We start from the raw sequence: 19,164 nt of genomic DNA on the forward strand, positions 1-19,164 counted from the left end.
GGGGGCGATGACGAAATCCTAGGTGCCACCCGGCTGATGAAAAAGGTTCTCACTTCTGCTGTCTCTTCCCGGCAATCTGGACAAAACAGTTGCTCTCTTTCCGCCGTCCTCTTGTTTTCCTCGTTTCACGAGTGTGTGTGGTAGAGTGTATTATCAAAACTGTGACTGCGCCTCCTCCATGGAGGATTTTTTTTTTTTTTTATGAGATAGTCTTGCTCTGTGTCGCAGGCTGGAGGGTAGTGGCACAATCTTGGCTCACTGGAACCTCCGCCTCCCAGGTTCAAGCGATACTCTTGCCTCAGCCTCTCAAGTAGCTGGGATTATGGGCACCCACCACCATGCCCAGCTAATTTTTGTGGTTTTAGTAGAGACAGCGTTTCACCATGTTAGCCACGCTGGTCTCGAACTCCTGACCTCAGGTGATCTGTCAGTCTCGGCCTCCCAAAGTGTTGGGATTACAGACGTGAGCCACCTTGCCTGGCTTTTTTTTTTTTTTTTTTTTTTTTTTTAAGACAGAGTCTCCCTCTGTTACCCAGGCTGGAGTCAGCCATGTGATATCAGCTCACTGTAACCTCTGCCTCCCAGGGTCAAGTGGTTCTTCCACCTCAGCCTCCCAAGTAGCTGGGACCACAGACATGCGCCACCATGCCCTAAGTTTTTGCAGTTTTGGTAGAGATGAGGTCTCATCATGTTGCCCAGGCTGGTCTTGAACTCCTGAGCTCAAGCTATTGGCCCACCTCAGCCTTCCAAAGTGCTGGGATGACAGGCGTGAGCCCCAGAGCCCAACCCCAGGGAGAATTACTAAGGACCTTGCAAAGGTCTGCTATTTTTTTTTTTTTTTTTTTTTTGGTCTCAGTCACAAGAATGGCATGACAGGGACTCGGTGATAGGCAGAATAATCCCCAAAGATACTCATGTCCTGATCCCCAGAACCTGTGATATGTCAGCCTACATAGCAAAATGGACAGATGTGAGTAAATAAAGGCACTTCAGATGGGGACATTATCCTGGGTGATCTGGGCAGGACCATAGAATCACAAGAGTCTTTTTTTTTCTTTTTCTTTTTTTGAGACGGAGTTTCGCTCGTTACCCAGGCTGGAGTGCAATGGCACGATCTCGGCTCACCGCAACCTCCGCCTCCTGGGTTCAGGCAATTCTCCTGCCTCAGCCTCCCGAGTAGCTGGGACTACAGGCACGCGCCACCATGCCCAGCTAATTTTTTGTATTTTTTTAGTAGAGACGGGGCTTCACCATGTTGACCAGGATGGTCTCGATCTCTTGACCTCATGATCCACCTGCCTCAGCCTCCCAAAATGCTGGGATTATGGAGTGCAGTGGTGCAATCTCAGCTCACTGCAACTTCCGCCTCCCGGGTTCAAGCAATTCTCCTGCCTCAGCCTCCCGAATAGGTGGGATTACAGGTGCCTGTCACAGCACCAAGCTAAGTTTTGTATTTTTAGTAGATGGGGATTACAGGTATGAGCCCCTGTGCCCAGCCAATATGGCATTTATAATCAGAAAATTTCATTTCTTGGTTTGAAAAACAAATTTTTCAGGAAAGGTTTTCGACTTTTCCTGAATTGGCTCTCACAAAATTGGCTTTTCTAAATCAATAAGAATTTTGTTTTCTTTTTTTGAGACAGTTTCATTCTGTCACCCAGGCTGGAATGCAGTAGTACAGTCTTGGCTCACTGCAGCTTCCAATTCCTGGGTTTAGAAAAGCCTCCCACCCCAGCCTCCTGAGTAGCTGGGATTACAGGCATGCACCACCACAACTGGCTAATTTTTACGTTTTTTGTGGAGACAGGTTTTCACCATGTTACCCAGACTTGTCTTGAACTCCCGAGCTGAAGCGATCCTCCCAGGTTCAAGTGATTGCCCCCTGTTCAGCCTCCCGAATAGCTGGGATTACAGAAATGCACTACCACGCCCAGCTGATTTTGTATTTTTAGTAGAGATGGGGTTGCTCCATGTTGGCCAGGCTGGTCTTGAACTCCTGACCTTAGGTGATCCACCCACCTCGGCCTCCCAAAGTGCTGGGATTACAGGCGTGAGCCACGACACCCAGCTTTGTATTGTTTTTTTGTTTGAGACAAAGTCTTGCTCCGTCGCCAGGATGGAGTGCAGTGGTGTGATCTTGGCTCACTGACATCTCCGCCTCCTATATTCAAGTGATTCTCCTGCTTTCCTCAGCCTCCTGGGTAGCTGGGACTACAGGCACACACCACTAGTCCCAGATAATTTTTGTATTTTTAGTAGAGATGGGGTTTCACCGTGTTGGCCAGGCTGGTCTCAAACTCCTGAGCTCAGGTGATCCACCCTCCTTGTTCTCCCAAAGTGCTGGGATTACAGGCATGAGTCACTTTGCATGGCTATGAAGGTTTTTGTGTGTGTGTCTGAGAGATCTGAACCGATTAGGAGCATGAAGCAGAGTTGGTGTGACCCAAGAGACAGAGGCAATCATAAACTTGTTCTTCCATCAGAATTTGTAAATCTGCTAATATGGTTTTTGCAGAGATGAGGCCTCGCTATTTTGGCCAGGCTGGTCTCAAACTCCTGGCCTCATGTGATCTACCTGCCTTGGCGACCCCAAGTGCTAGGATTACAGGCGTGAGCCATTGCACCCGGTCACATCTCCCTCTTATGCTAACCCTTGTATCTTGCTCTTATGAAGACTCTTGTGGATGCTGGATGCGGTGGCTCACGCCTATAATCCCAGCACTTTGGGAGGCAGAGGCAGGTGGATCATGAGGTCAGGAGTTCAAGACCAGCCTGGCCAAGATGGTAAAACCCTGTCTCTACTAAAAATAAAAAAATAAATTAATCGGGCATGGTGGCACGCACCTGTAATCCCAGCTAGTTAGGAGGCTGAAGCAGAGAATTGCTTGAACCTGGGAGTCAGAGGTTGCAGTGAGCTGAGATCGCACCACTGCACCCCAGCCTCGGCAACAGAGCGAGAACCTGTCTCAAAAAAAAAAAAAAAGTAAAAAAGGTCAAGAGAGAATGAGAATACTCGAAATGCCATGTTCAGCCAAGGGATCTCGTGGCAGATCTGTGTTTATAACTTAGGTCTCTCTGCTGCCTAAATGTGAGGGCAGGTGATTAAAAGAAAAAACATCTTTTGTACAGTTAGAGTTTCATCGTGTTGCTCAGACTGGTCTCAAACTCCTGGCCTCAAGCAGTCCTCCCAAAGTGTTGCAAATACACGCATGAGCCACCGCAGCACCCCACCTCGCTGTTCGCTGATTGGGGAGCAAGTGGAAATTCTTACTGTTCACCATCTGAAGTGGGCAGTGCTGAGCACAAGGCAGACAACAAATACCCACTACATTTTTTTTTTTTTTTTGAGACGAAGTGTCACCCTTGTAGCTCAGGCTGGAGGGCGATGATTCCATCTCGGCTCACCGAAACCTTCGCCTCCCAGGTTCAGGCAATTCTCCTGCCTCAGCCTCCTGAGCAGCTGGGATTACAGGCATGCGCCACCATGCCCGGCTAATTTTTAATTTTTTTAGTAAAGATGGAGTTTCTCCGTGTTGGTCAGGCTGGTCTTGAACTCCTGACCACAGGGGATCCTTCCGCCTCAGCCTCCCAAAGTGCTGGAATTACAAACGTGAGGCACCTCGCCCAGCCAATACCCACTAGATTTACAGACACATACACACACACAGACACACACAGACATACACACGCTGTCACACATAGCACTTGCTCCATGTCACGTGGTCAGTATAGTAGAAGGCAGATACAAGTGAGCGAGGAGAGGGGACTTGGCTCCTGAGGCTGGACTTGGACACCAGACCAGACTGAGGACTAGCTGAAACACCGAAGAGGCTGTATCTCCCCGGAGACACGCCCACTAGTGTGCCTGTCAGTTTATCATTGCCATGGCAACACCCAGAAGTTACTGCCTCTCTTCATGGCAACAGCTCTACACCTGGAAGTTATCACTCTATAGAAATGTCTGCATAAAACACCTCTTAATTTGCATATAATTAAAGTGTGTGTGTGTGTGTGTGTGCGTGCGTGTGTGTGTGTGCAAGCAGCGCTGCTGCTCTGGGCACACTGCCTGTGGGGTAGCCCTGCTCTGCTGCAGCTGTACACTGCAGTTTTATTTTTATTTTTTTTGAGACAGAGTTTCGCTCTTGTTACCCAGGCTGGAGTGCAATGGCGCGATCTTGGCTCACTGCAACCTCCACCTCCTGGGTTCAGGCAATTCTCCTGCCTCAGCCTCCTGAGTAGCTGGGATTACAGGCACGCGCCACCATGCCCAGCTAATTTTTTGTATTTGTAGTAGAGATGGGGTTTCACTATATTGACCAGGATGGTCTCGATCTCTTGACCTCATGATCCACCCTCCTTGGCCTCCCAAAGTGCTGGGATTACAGGCTTGAGCCACCACACCCAGCCAAAAAAACAAATTTTTAAAAAATTAAAATACAAGCCAGGAGCGGTGGCTCACGCCTGTAATCCCAGCACTTTGGGAGGCTGAGGTTGGCAGATCACCTGAAGTCAGGAGTTCGAGACCAGCCTGACCAATATACTGAAACCCCATCTTACAAAAAAAAAGAAAAAAAAAATACAAAAATTGGCTGGGCATGGTGTAGTGTGTCTGTAATCCCAGTTAGTCGGGAGGCCGAGGCAAGAGAATCACTTGAACCCGGGAGGCAGAGGTTGCAGTGAGCCAAGATCGCACCACTTCCCTCCAGCTGGGGCCACAGAGTGAGACTCCATCTCGAAAAAAAGAAAATTATGTATAGATGAAATAGTTGATATAAATTATAGTAAGATCAATAAATACATAAACATATATGTATATGACGCTGGCCCCTCCCTGGACTTCCTGAATCAGAATCTTGGTGGGGCAGGGGCCATCAAACATATGTTTCCTTTTTCTTTTGTTATTTTTCTGAATAGAGATGAGGTCTCACTATGTTGCCCAAGCTGGTCTGGACCACCTGAGCTCAAGTGATCCTCCGGTCTCAGTCTCCCGAAGTGCTGGGATTACAAGTGAGAACCACCACGCCTGGCTACATCGATGCTTTTGTAATATAAAGCTCCCCAAGAGACTCTGCTGAGAAACATTTCTCCATGTTAGTAGTATAAGGGCAGAGAGACATGATTGCTTTTCTGGAAGCAGAATTTCCCTTTTGCCGTTCCAGAAGAGACCTGTTTCTTTTGAGGGGATGCTTTGAAAAGCCACTTGTGTATGAAGCTTGTAACTGGAGAAATTCTGCAGTATGGTATTTGCTTGTTTGCAGGTAAAGCGACATCATTCAGGATGAAAAGGCATTTTAGAAGCCACGTGGGGGAAAGGCAGAAAGGAAGGAAATACAAGGCGTCAGGTGGCTGGGAAGAACGTTTGCTGGGTTTATGGAGATGATGAATCGGAGTTTAAACTGCTTTACTATCTGGTGTATGATGAAAATTCTCTTCTACCTAACCAAACCCATCATCAGTAAAATCTATGCTACTGGCTAACATGTTGTCAACATGGATTTGCTGGTTTTTCTTTTTTTTTCTGAGACGAAGTCTAGCTCTGTTGCCCAGGCAGGAGTGCAGAATGCAGTGGTACAATCTCAGCTCCCTGCAACGTCGGCCTCCCGGGTTCAAGTGATTCTTCTGCCTCAGCCTCCTGAATAGCTGGGATTACAGGTGCACGCTGCCATGAGTGGCTAAATTTTGTATTTTCAGTAGAGACAGCGTTTCGCTGTGTTGGCCAGGCTGGTCTCGAACTCCTGACCTTGTGAGCCACCCGCTTCAGCCTCCCAAAGTGCTGGGATTACAGGTGTGAGCCACCACGCATGGCCTGCTGTGGTGGCTTTTGTTCTTGTTGTTGCTGTTATTTGCTTTCTTTTTTTTTTTTTTTTCTTGAGATGGAGTTTCACCCTTATCGCCCAGGCTGGAGTGTAATGGTGCCATCTCGGCTCACAGCCGAGATCACCTCAAGTGATCCACCCACTTTGGCCCCCCAAAGTGTTAAAATTACAGCTGTACACCACCTCGCCCACCCAAATGATACTAAAACTTAGCGTCAGGGAGAAGCAGGTGGTACTTAAAGAAAATGCATTATGGCCGGGCTTGGTGGCTCACACCTGTAATCCCAGGTGTGGCGTGATCTCAGCTCACTGCAACCTCTACCTCCTGATTTCAAGCAATTCTTCTGCCTCAGCCTCCTGAGTAGCTGGGACTATAGCCGTGTGCCACCAGCTCACAGCAACTGTGCGTCCTGGGTTCAAGCAATTCTCCTGTCTCAGCTCCCAAGGAGCTGGAATTACAGGCATGCACCACCACACTTGGCTAATTTTTTGTACTTTTAGTAGAGATGGGGTTTCACCATGTTGGTCAGGCTGGTCTCAAACTCCTGACCTCAGGTGATCCCCCTGCCTCGGCCTTTCAAAGTGCTGGGATTACAGGTGTGAGCCACGGTGCCTGGCCTGGATTTGCTTTTACAGGCAATGTGACAAAATGCTGTCACTAACTGGCATTGAATGACACCAGAGGCTGTCCCATGGGAGCCCACATCTGAGGTTTCTGTGCCTCTTTGTTCTCACATAGAGAAGACACCGAGTGCTATACACCATTCCCATCACCACCACCAACGTCACTAGCTCACAACTAACCAGCAAGAAAATGGAAATCATCAGGCCAGGCGCGGTGGCTCACACCTGTAATTCCAGCACTTTGGGAGCCTGAGGCAGGTGGATCACGAGGTCAAGAGTTTGAGACCAGCCTGACCAACACGGTGAAACCCCATTTCTACTAACAATACAAATTTTAGTCAGGCGTGGTGGTGTGCACCTGTAATCCTAGCTACTTGAGAGGCTGAGGCAGGAGAATCACTTGAACCCGGGAGGTGGAGGTTGTAGTGAGCCGAGCTCGTGCCACTGCACTCGAAAGAAAGAAAGAAAATGGAAATCATCATTCTCCACGTACGAATGGAGAAACTGAGGCTGAGAGGGAAGCTCTGAGTGTGTGACCTACACAGCAAGGCTGGAAAATGATGGAGATGACTCTCAAAGCCAGGTCTGTCCGGCTCCAAACTTAGAGCAGCTGAGACCCTCATCAGCTTGTACCATGAGGCCAATCCTCCAGTTTGAAAGAGGGACAGATGGAGGTTGAAAGTGGCAAAGTCACCTGCAGACCGTCATCTGGCACTCACAAGCTGCCCAGGGACTCCCAGGACACTCACTTTCATCAGGCCCTGAGGGTAGGGCTTGTGAAACTTCCGCCCCTGACGAGAGCTATGTCCTCACTCTGACCACAGACACCGGCAGGAAACCCGTCCTGGCTGTGACCTTCCTTCCCTCTGGGTTTTAGGAAGAGTTACACCGGGTCCAACCCCACCACAGGCTCCACTCCCCTTGCCTTGATCAGTCAGGAAGATTCAGCCACTGGCCGATGATGCTAAAACTTTTTTTTTTGAGATGGAATCTCACTCTGTTGCTCACGCTGGAGTGCAATGGCGTGATCTCAGCTCACTGCAACCTCTACCTCCTGATTTCAAGCAATTCTGCTGCCTCAGCCTCCTGAGTAGCTGGGACTATGGCCATGTGCCACCATGCCTGGCTAATGCTTTGTATTTTTCATAGAGATGGAGTTTCACCATGTTAGCGGGGATGGTCTCAAACTCTTCACATTGTGATCTGCCTGCCTCAGCCTCCCAAAGTGCTGGGATTATAGGTGTAAGCCACCATGCCTGGAACTCCTGACCTCAAGTGATCCACCCACTTTGGCCCCCCAAAGTGTTAAAATTACAGCTGTACACCACCTCGCCCACCCAAATGATACTAAAACTTAGCGTCAGGGAGAAGCAAGTGGCACTTAAAGAAAATGCATTATGGCCGGGCTTGGTGGCTCACACCTGTAATCCCAGCACTTTGGGAGGCCGATAGGGGCAGATCACTAGGTCAAGAGATCGAGACCATTCTGGCCAACATGGTGAAACCCCGTCTATAATAAAAATACAAAAATTAGCTAAGCGTGGTGCCACACACCTGTAATCCCAGCTACTAGGGAGGCGGAGGCACAAGAATCCCTTGAACCTGGGAGGCAGAGGTTGCAGTGAGCCGAGATCAATCAGGCACTGCACTGCAGCCTGAGTGACAGAGGAAGACTCCATGTCAAAAAACCAAGGAAGGTCAGCTGGGCGTGGTGGTGCACACCTGTAATCCAAGCATTTTGGAGGCCAAGGCTAGCGGATCACCTGAGGTTGGGAGTTCAAGACCAGCTTGACTAACATGGTGAAACCCCGTCTTTATAAGAAAATTTTTTTTTTAATTCTGTTTTTCAATGTTGTTTACAGAAATTTAGGTCTTGTCTAATCTGCTAAATATGTTAATCAGTGTCAGATGCTGAATTCCAGTTCATTTTTAATGTGCCTGTATGACCTTTTCCACATCCTTTAATTAAATTTATATTACTTGTTAAAAAAAAAAAAAAAACAAAGGGGGCTGGGTGCAGTGGCTCACACCTGTAATCCCAGCACTTTGGGAGGCTGAGGCGGGTGGATCATGAGGTCAAGAGATCGAGACCATCCTGGTCAACATGGTGAAACCCCGTCTCTACTAAAAATACAAAAAATTAGCTGGGCACGGTGGCACGTGCCTGTAATCCCAGCTACTCGGGAGGCTGAGGCAGGAGAATTGCCTGAACCCAGGAGGCGGAGGCTGAGGTGAGCCGAGATCGTGCCATTGCACTCCAGCCTGGGTAACAAGAGCAAAACTCCATCTCAAAAGAAAAAAAAATTAAATTAAATTAAAAAAAACAAAGGAAGGAAGGAAGGAAGGAGGGAGGGAAGGAGGGAGGGAAGGAAAAAAGGAAGGAAGACCAAAATGGTGTTACATTTTGCGTTTTATTTTTTGAGACATGATCTCACTGTCACCCAGTGACTCACTGATGCCTCAGAACTCGTGAGCTCAAGCCGTCCTCCTGCCTCAGTCTCCTGAATACTTGGGATTTCAGGCATGTAACACCATGTCTAGCTAATTTCTTTTTTTTTTAATTTTTAGTAGAGATGAGCTCTCACTATGTTGCCCAGGCTGGTCTCAAACACCTGGGCCCCAGCGATCCTCCCTCCTCGGCCTCCCAAAGTGCTGGGATTATAGACGTGAGCAACTGTGCCTGGTCCAACATGGTCTTACTTTTGGTGTTTTTTGAGATAGAGTTTTGCTCTTGTCGCCCAAGCTGGAGTGCAATGGCGCGATCTTGATTCACTGCAACCTCTGCTTCCTGGATTCAAGCAATTCTCCTGCCTCAGCCTCCTGAGTAGCTGGGATTACTGACCTGTGCCACCACACCTGGCTAATTTTTTGTATTTTTAGTAGAAATGGGGTTTCACCATATTAGTCAGCTGATCTCACACCGCTGACCTCACGTGATCCACCCGCCTCGCCCTCACACAGTGCTGGGACTCCAGGCGTGAACCACTGTGCCCGCTGGTATTACATTTTTGATTCAGGCTTCAAGTAGAAGATCCCCTAGTTTCATTACCATGTAGAGTTGCAATTCTATAAAACAGCTCTCCTATCTAGCTAGTCTGGTCAAAGTTAGTATACAAAACTGTGGGGAACAGAGCCATAACTCCCTCAGGTTCCACATATGCATGTACTTAAAAACATTAATGAACCCTTCTTGGGATTAGAATGCATCTTTTACACCTGAGCAAATTGACGCCTGGGTTACACAGTTCTGCCTGGGGCGCGTGATTTCTTTTCTCTACTTTTTTTTTTTTTTTGAGACAGTCTTTTTTTTTTTTTTTTTTTTGACACGGAGTTTCGCTCTTGTTACCCAGGCTGGAGTGCAATGGTGCGATCTTGGCTCACCGCAACCTCCGCCTCCTGGGTTCAGGCAATTCTCCTGCCTCAGCCTCCCGAGTAGCTGGGATTACAGGCACACGCCACCGTGCCCAGCTAATTTTTTGTATTTTTAGTAGAGACGGGGTTTCATCATGTTGACCAGGATGGTCTGGATCTCTTGACCTCGTGATCCACCCGCCTCGGCCTCCCAAAGTGCTGGGATTACAGGCATGAGCCACCGCACCTGGCTGGAGACAGAGTCTTACTCTGTCACCCAGGCTGGAGTGCAGTGGCGTAGTCTTGGCTCACTGCAAACTCCGTCCCCAGATTCAAGCAATTCTCCTGCCTCAGTCTCCCGAGTAGCTGGGATTACAGGCGCCTGCCAACGTGCCCAGCTATCCTTTTTTTTTTTTAATATGCATATATGTATAATTTATTGCACTTTAGATTCTGGGGTACATGTGCAGAACATGCAGGATTGTTGCATAGGTACATACATGGCAATGTGGTTTGCTGCCTCCATCCCCCCATCACCTATATCTGGCGTTTCTCCCAATGTTATCCCTCCCCAACCTCCCTACTCCCTGCTGTCCCTCCTCTATTCCCCCTCAACAGACCCCAGTGTGTGATGCTCCCCTCCCTGTTTTATTTATTTATTTATTTTTGAGATGGAGTTTCACTCTTGTTGCCCAGGCTGGAGTGCAATGGCACGATCTCTGCTCACCGCAACCTCCTCTTTCCAGGTTCAAGTGATTCTCCTGCCTCAGCCTCCTGAGTCGCTGGGATTACAGGCACGTGCCACCATGCCCGGCTAATTTTTTGTATTTTTAGTAGAGACGGGGTTTCATCATGTTGACCAGGATGGTCTGGATCTCTTGACCTCGTGATCCACCCGCCTCGGCCTCCCAAAGTGCTGGGATTACAGGCATGAACCACTGCACCTGGCCTTCCTTTTTGTTTATAAGACCTAGTCTCTCTCTGTCACCCAGGCTGGAGTACAATGGTGTTATCTCGGCTCACTGCAACCTCCACCTCCTGGGTTCAAGCGATTCTCCTGCCTCAGCCTCTCGAGTAGCTGGGATTACAGGTACGCACCACCACAACCAGCTAATTTTTGTATTTTTAGTAGATACGGGTTTTTGCCATATTGGTCAGGCTGGTCTCGAACTCCTGACCTCAGGCGATTCCCCACCCTCACGTTCCTCAGCCTCCCAAAGTGCTGGGAATACAGGTGTGAGCCACCTCGACCAGCCTTGGCAAGTGATTTCTCTCTGCCTGTCTAATCGTTAACCGGCAACTGAAAATCATGAACAATTTTAATCCTATGAATAATTGCCCAGCAGTCAATTCGTGCAAGATACATTTTTTTAAATTGAGGCTTCTGTGGATGGTGATAATCAAAATTGGAATTTCTTTTTTTTTTTTGCGCCCTACTCCCCTGGAATTACTTTCATACGAAACAATGAAGAGTGTCCCTATTTGAGTTTTCTAGGTTGACCTCTGACCTCTGTTTCGGAGGACCGTCAAGGACTGGTCTGGGACTGCAGAGGATTTTGTTTTTTTTAATTTAATTATTTTATTTTATTTTATTTTCTCGGTACTTAATTATGATAGGATTTTAAGCACCAGTAGAGGGCGCTGAGACACAGGTGGGCGAACAGAAGGCAGGTCTTTAAAGGTGAAGTAAACCCAACAGCGTTCCCTTTAAACTTTTTTTTTCTTTTTTTTCTTTTTGAGATGGAGTTTCGCTCTTGTTACCCAGGCTGGAGTGCAATGGTGCGCTCTCAGCTCACCGCAACCTCCGCCTCCTGGGTTCAGGCAATTCTCCTGCCTCAGCCTCCTGAGTAGCTGGGATTACAGGCACCCACCACCATGCCCAGCTAATTTTTTTGTATTTTTAGTAGAGACGGGGTTTCACCATGTTGACCAGGATGGTCTCGATCTCTTGACCTCATGATCCACCCGCCTCGGCCTCCCAAAGTGCTGGGATTACAGGTGTGAGCCGAGCCACCGTGCCCGGCCTAAACTTAATTTTTTAGAGTCGTTTATTTATTTTATACACAGAATAACTTTGCAAAGAGGAATGACTTTATATTTGTTCCAGATTCTAAACTAACCTGTGCAGTCGGTGCAGGTTGAGATACTTAAAACTACCGCCAGAGTCACAGCCGTAGCTCGTTATTTTGTTTGTTCGGCAAACTCACCTTCCTTTTGCAAGCATCATTTACAGCGTCTAATTTGACTTTTCCACGGAAAAAGATTCAGCAAACACAGCTGCCATGGTTTCCAGGTTGCAAGTTCATAATCCTTGGAATTATTCAAACATGTCTGTAGATGCTACAAAAATATTATCTTCTACAATGAATGGCAAGTTACGGGATATACAGTTGATACTAATTTCAGGACATTTGTTATGTAAATCTTTGCTTTTTTCTTAGTTACATACACAGACTAATGAGTAACCTGGTGCTCCCTTATCTCATAGCTTCTTGAAGTTTTTTTGTTTTTTTTTTTCAGACAAAGTCTCACTCTGTCACCCAGGCTGGAGTACAGTGGCACGATCTCGGCTCACCGCAACTCCGCCTCCTGGGTTCAGGCAATTCTCCTGCCTCAGCCTCCTGAGTAGCTGGGATTACAGGCACGCACCACCATGCCCAGCTAATTTTTTGTATTTTTAGTAGAGACGGGGTTTCACCATGTTGACCAGGATGGTCTCGATCTCTTGACCTCGTGATCCACCCGCCTCGGCCTCCCAAAGTGCTGGAATTACAGGCTTGAGCCACCGCACCAGGCCTGCGAAAACAATTCTTTAAGCACTGATATGTGACGCTGCCCCCGTGGCTCCCTCGTGGAGAATTACTTTCCAGTTTGTCTGTGATCAGTCGTAAGTGGGCACCAGCTGCCTACCTGTTTTATTTTTGTGTTATGAGAAAATACCGAACATCCGTTTGTTAATGATCCTCACCTGTTCTGAGAGACTAAACACGGGGATCAGCATCTGCTAGGGCCATCAGCCCCTGCTAGGGCCATCAGCCTGGAATGCGGTCAGCCCCTGAGGCTCTCAGCTCCGTAAGGCTGCTGGCCCCTCGGATGGGCCCACTTTGCTGTTCTGTCTGGGTGTCTGCTTCTCAGTTCCTTCAGCGACGCCTCGGTGAGGGTCTCTGCGGCCGAGCTGGTCCTGGTAGGTGTATGTCGTCACTCAGCAGCCTGTGGGGTGTGTGTCGTCATCACTTTCACTCCACAAAGGAAGAAGCAGAGAGAAGCAACCTGCGCGGGAGCACACCCCGACACCTTTCGCTGTGTAACAAACCTTCCCATCCTGCGGAAGGGCCCTGTGTGCAAAGCAGCCCCCCAGTGCACGTGGAGGTGAGAAACTAAAGAATGAGGCAGAAAAATCTAGGTTATCCATATTAAGTAAGTAAGTGGGCCGGGTGCGGTGGCTCACGCCTGTAATCCCAGCACTTTGGGAGGCCGAGGCGGGTGGATCATGAGGTCAAGTGATCCAGACCATCCTGGTCAACATGGTGAAACCCCATCTCTACTAAAAATACAAAAAATTAGCCGGGCATGGTGGCTCGTGCTTGTAATCCCAGCTACTCGGGAGACTGAAGCAGGAGAATTGCCTGAACCCAGGAGGCGGAGGCTGCGGTGAGCCGAGATCGCGCCATTGCACTCCAGCCTGGGTAACAAGAGCGAAACTCCGTCTCAAAAAAAAAAAAAAAGTAAGTAAGTGATTGATTGATTGATTGATGACAGAGTCTGGCTCTGTGGCCCAGGCTGGAGTGCACTGGCGCTATCTCTCTGCAACCTCAGCCTCCTGGGTTCAAGCGATTCTACTACCTCAGCCTGCAGAGTAGCTTGGACTACAGGTGCACACTATCACACCTGGTTCATTTTTGTATTTTTAGTAGATATAGGGTTTCAGCGTGTTGGCCAGGCTGGTCTCGAACTCCTGACTTGAAGTGATCTGCCGGCCTTGGCCTTCCAAAGTGCTGGGATGACAGGCGTGAGCCCCTGCGCCCAGCTGGCACTTGCTTTTCAAGTCTCCTTCTGTCTTATTCCCCTTAAATCTTTGGGTTTGGTTTGGTTTGGTTTTCCCTTAGTTGAATTCTTTTTTCTGAGGCGGCGAGTTGCTGCAGACTCATGCAAATTCTTTGCATTGTACTTGTGGGTCATGTCTCAGATACGTTTCTCTGCTAACACACTTCGGAGCTCTGATACTTTATTCCTAGTGATTTAAAGTACAATAAAATAAATAAGAATGTCATCCGAAGGCTCTAAGAGAAAATGAAATTTAAAAAAAAGGAAAAACAGGCCAGGTGCAGTGGCTCACACCTATGACCCCAGCACTTTGGGAGGCCAAGGCGGGCAGATCACTTGAGGCCAGGTGTTCAAGACCAGCCTGGGAAACATGGTAAGGCTCTGTCTCTACTAAAAACATATTTAAAAAATTTTAGGGGCTGGGTGCGGTGGCTCATGCCTGTAATCCCAGTACTTTGGGAGGCTGAGGCGGGTGGATCACCTGAGGTTGGGAGTTCGAGACCAGCCTGACTAACATGGAGAAATCCTGTCTCTACTAAAAAATACAAAAATAGCTGGGCGTGGTGGCACATGCCTGTAATCCCAGCTACTCAGGAGGCTGAGTCAGGAGAATCAGTTGAACCTGGTGGAGGCTGCAGTGAGCCGAGATCACACCATTGCACTCCAGCCTGGGCCACAGAGTAAGATTCCGTTTAAAAAAAAAATAGCTGGATGTGGTGGCAGGCGCCTGTAATCCCAGCTATTCGGGAGGCTGAGGCAGGAGAATCACTTGAACCCAGGAGGTGGAGGTTGCAGTGAGCCGAGATCACGCCACCACACTCCAGCCTGGGCTACAGAGTGAGACCCCATCTCAAAAAAAAAAAAAAAAACCCATAAAATCCTAAGAAGGAGAAAGTATATTCACTGTTCATTAACTGGAAGTGGATCATCATAAAGGTCATCGTTATCTTCAGGTTGAGTAGGCTGAGGAGGAGGAGGAAGACCAGGGGTTGGTCTGGCTGTCTTGGGGGTGGCAGAGGAGGAGGAAAATCCCTGGGAAAGTGGACCCACGCAGTTCAGACCCGTGTTGTTCAAGGATCAACTATATACATCCTTACATTTCTCAGAAACACCCTACGAGTTCACAGCTTGCCGGATGTAAAGGACCTCACAATTGACAACCTGAGTGACAGCAGTCAACTCACGTGCCCCATGTCGCCCAGGTATTCATGGAGAGCCCGGCTGGGCTCCACTACCCAGTCGTGGTGGATCCCGCTTTCAAATGTCGGCTGCCAGATCTCCTTTCTTACTCCTCTTTCCCTCGTTCACTCTCCTCCAGCACGGCACTCATTTTACTCCTTTTAGAACAGTCAAAACACACTCCCACCTGCAGGCATCCGCGTCCTGCTCCCTCCACCAGAACCGCTCTCCTCGGAGGGGAGGCGTTCGGGCCCCAGATCAAGCACCGTCTCCGTCTCCGACAGGCTTTCTCCCAGCGCCCCTCCTAGAACTGCATCGGTTACTCCTGCTCTCGTGCCCAGCTTTTCTTCTTTGTCACACACGTCACTGACATGGTGTGACATGCCTGTGCGTTCCTGTGGGTAATGATCAGTCTTCCCTTATAGTGCTGGAATGCTATAAGGATGGGGACTTTTTTTTTTTTTTTTTTTTTGAGACGAGTTTCGCTCTTGTTACCCAGGCTGGAGTGCAATGGCGCGATCTTGGCTCACTGCAACCTCCGCCTCCTGGGTTCAGGCAATTCTCCTGCCTCAGCCTCCCGAGTAGCTGGGATTACAGGCACGCGCCACCATGCCCAGTTAATTTCTTGTATTTTTAGTAGAGACGAGGTTTCACCATGTTGACCTCCAAGATGGTCTCAATCTCTTGACCTCGTGATCCACCCACCTCGGCAAAGCTCCAAACTAGGTTTTTGTTTTGACAGGGTCTGGCTCTGTCACCCAGGCTGGAGTGCAGTGATATGATCATGGCTCACTGTGGCCTCAACTTCCCTGGGTTCAAGCCATCCTCCCACCTCAACCTCCTGGGTACCTGAGACCACAGGCACACACCACCATGCCTGGCTAATGTTTGTATTATTATTATTATTTTGTAGAGATGGGGTCTTGACATGTTGGCCAGGCTGGTTTCGAACTCCCAGCCTCAAGTGGATTACAGGCGTGAGCCAACATTCCAGGCTAAGGGGACTTTGTTCTTCTTTTTTTTTTTTTTTTAAGGAGAGAAGGAAAGAAAGAAAAAAGAATGAAGGAGAGGAAAAAAGAAAGAAAAAGAGGGAGAGAGAACGGGAATGTTGCTTTATTCTAAAAATGGGTATTGAAAACCTCTTTTCTGCCGATAATTGTGCTTAATAATGGCCGACCAATATTTCATTTAAACCTGTGAGTAGGTGTGATGTGGTACTGATAAGAGTGTATATTCTGTGTATTTAAAGTGAAGAGTTCTATAAATGTTTATTAAGTTTACTTGTTCCGGATCTGAGTTCAAGTCCTGGATAGCCTTATTAATTTTCTGTCTTGTTGATCTATCTAATATTGACGTTGAAGTCTCCCACTATTATTGTGTGGGAGTCTAGGGAGTCTTTTTTTTTTTTAAGACAGAGTCTCATTCTGTCACCCAGGCTGGAGTGCAATGGCATGATCTCAACTCACTGCAACCTCTGCCTCCTGGGTTCAAGCCATTCTCCTGCCTCAGCCTCCTGAGTAGCCAGGACTACAGGTGTGCACCACCATGCTCGGCTAATATTTTTTTTTTTTTTTTTTTTTAGTAGAGATGGGGTTTTGCCACGTTGTCCAGGCTGGTCTTGAATACCTGGGGTCAAGTGATCCTCCCACCTCAGCCTCCCAGAGTGCTGGAATTATAGGTGTGAGCCACCACGTCTTGCCAAGAGGACTTTCTTTCCTTTTGTTTTGTTTTTTTGAGATGGAGTTTCACTCTTGTCGCCCAGGTTGGAGTGTAATGGCACCATCTTGGCTCACCACAACCTCCGCTTCCCAGGTTCTCTTGCCTCAGCCTCCCAAGTAGCTGAGATTACGGGTATGCGCCACCATGCCTGACTAATTTTGTATTTTTAGTAGAGATGGGGTTTCACCATGTTGGCCAGACTGGTCTTGAACTCCCCACCTCGGCCTCCCAAAGCACTAGGATTACAGGCACGAGCCACCGCACCCAGCTGAGGACTTTATTTTCTTTTTCTTTCTTTCTTTTTTTTTTTTTTTTGAGACGGGAGTTTTGTTCTTGTTACCCAGGCTGGAGTGTAAGGGTGTGATCTCGGCTCACCGCAACCTCCACCTCCTGGGTTCAAGCGATTCTCCTGCCTCAGCCTCCTGAGCAGCTGGGACTACAGGCAGGCACCACCGTGTCCAGCTAATTTTTTTGTATTTTTAGTAGAGACTGGGTTTCACCATGTTGACCAGGATGGTCTCGATCTCTTGACCTCGTGATCCACCCGCCTCGGCCTCCCAAAGTGCTGGGATTACAGGCATGAGCCACCGCGCCCGGCCCAGGACTTTCTTTTCTTAATGGCTCTATCTGTAGTGCCCGTCTGTACCAGGACACAATGCCCTCTAGGATACTTGCTGAGTGAGGAATTCCACCAGTTACCCAGCGTAGCTTCCTCTCTCCCGCCACCACCCATTGCAAACCCACCAGCGTCTTTCCCAAGGACCCCGGTCTTCTGTCCCCTTTCACTTGACTTCCTTACCATGTTGTGTCTGTCTTCCACCCAGCAAGATTCTTTTAAAAACAGAAACGGGAGGGCTGGGCGCAGTGGCTCACGCCTGTAATCCCAGCACTTTGGGAGGTCGAGGCGGGTGGATCACGAGGTCAAGAGATCGAGACCATCCTGGTCAACATGGTGAAACCCCGTCTCTACTAAAAATACAAAAAATTAGCTGGGCATGGTGACGCGGGCCTGCAATCCCAGCTACTCAGGAGGCTGAGGCAGGAGAATTGCCTGAACCCAGGAGGCGGAGGTTGCGGTGAGCCAAGATCATGCCATTGCACCCCAGCCTGGGTAACAAGAGTGAAACTCCGTCTCAAAAAAAAAAAAACAAAAAAAAAAACCAGAAACGGGATTATGTCATTTCCAATCGTAACAACCCCTAATTGCTTCCTTTTCCACTCGGAACAGAAGCCAGAGTCTTTACCCTGTCCTAAGACGCCTTCCATGATCTGGCTCCTGCGGGCGTTGGCCGCTTCCCTTCCTCCCTCCGGGCCACTCCGCTCTCCCTCTCGGATCCACTCCGTTAGCCGCTGGGCTTTTCTTCATACACCGGAACCAGACGGCTTTATGCAGGGCCCTTATGGGAACCCTCCTCCTCCAGACTTGCTTAGGACCTTCAGGTCACCCCTCCTCCTCATTCTGCAGTTTTCAGCTCAGACGTTACCACCTCTGCTTCCTCAAAACATTAAAAATAGAAACGCCATATGATCCGGCAGTCCCGCTGCTGGGTACTTACCCAGGAAATGAAGGACACACCTGCTCCGGTGTTATGGCAGCACCGTTCACAGAAGGCAAGACGTGGAACCCACCTAGTCCACCAGTGGATGAACGCACAGGGAAAAGGGGGTGTGTGCGCACAATGGAATACTAGGCAGTCTTCAAAAAGAAGGAAATCGTGTCACTTGGGACAGCATGGATGAACCAAGTTCATCCATGGAGGACATGTTAACTCAGCCAGGCACAGAAAGACGAATACTGCATGATCCCTCTCATGTGGAATCTGAAAACGTGGAATTTGTCGGGTGCCGTGGCTCACGCCTGTAATCCCACGGCTTTGGGAGGCCTAGGCAGGCAGATCACCTGAGGTCAGGAATTCAAGACCAGCCTGGCCAACATGGCAAAACCACGTTCAGGCATGGTGGTGGGTGCCTGTAGTCCCAGCTACTCCAGAGGCTGAGGCAAGAGAATCACTTGAACCTGAGAGGTGGAGGCTGCAATGAGCTGAGATTGCGCCACTGCACTCCATTCTAGGCAACAGAACAAGACTCTGTCTCAAAAAGAAAATAAAAGAAATCCTTGCCTATCCTGAGACCCCAGAGATGTTTCTCCATGCCTCCCTCTTGAATATGCACGGTTTCATCTTTCACAGTTAAACCTGCGAGCCATCTAGAAATGATTTGGGGTACAGCGTAAGGTCGGGGTTGTGAACCAAACAGCCCCACAAAAACGTCTGTTCTTTCTCGGCTGCAAAAATACAGTGTGAGTTTGTGCACAGATGAAGCGCATCTGTTTCTGAAATCTGTAGTGTTCTGTGTCATCAGCCTGCATTCCATAATTGTGACAATAGCACATTATCTGCCTCATTTCCTACCTCGGTTCCTCAGTGACTCT

Source organism: Callithrix jacchus, chromosome 22 (assembly GCF_049354715.1).
Source record: "Callithrix jacchus isolate 240 chromosome 22, calJac240_pri, whole genome shotgun sequence".
Lineage (NCBI taxonomy): Eukaryota > Metazoa > Chordata > Mammalia > Primates > Cebidae > Callithrix > Callithrix jacchus.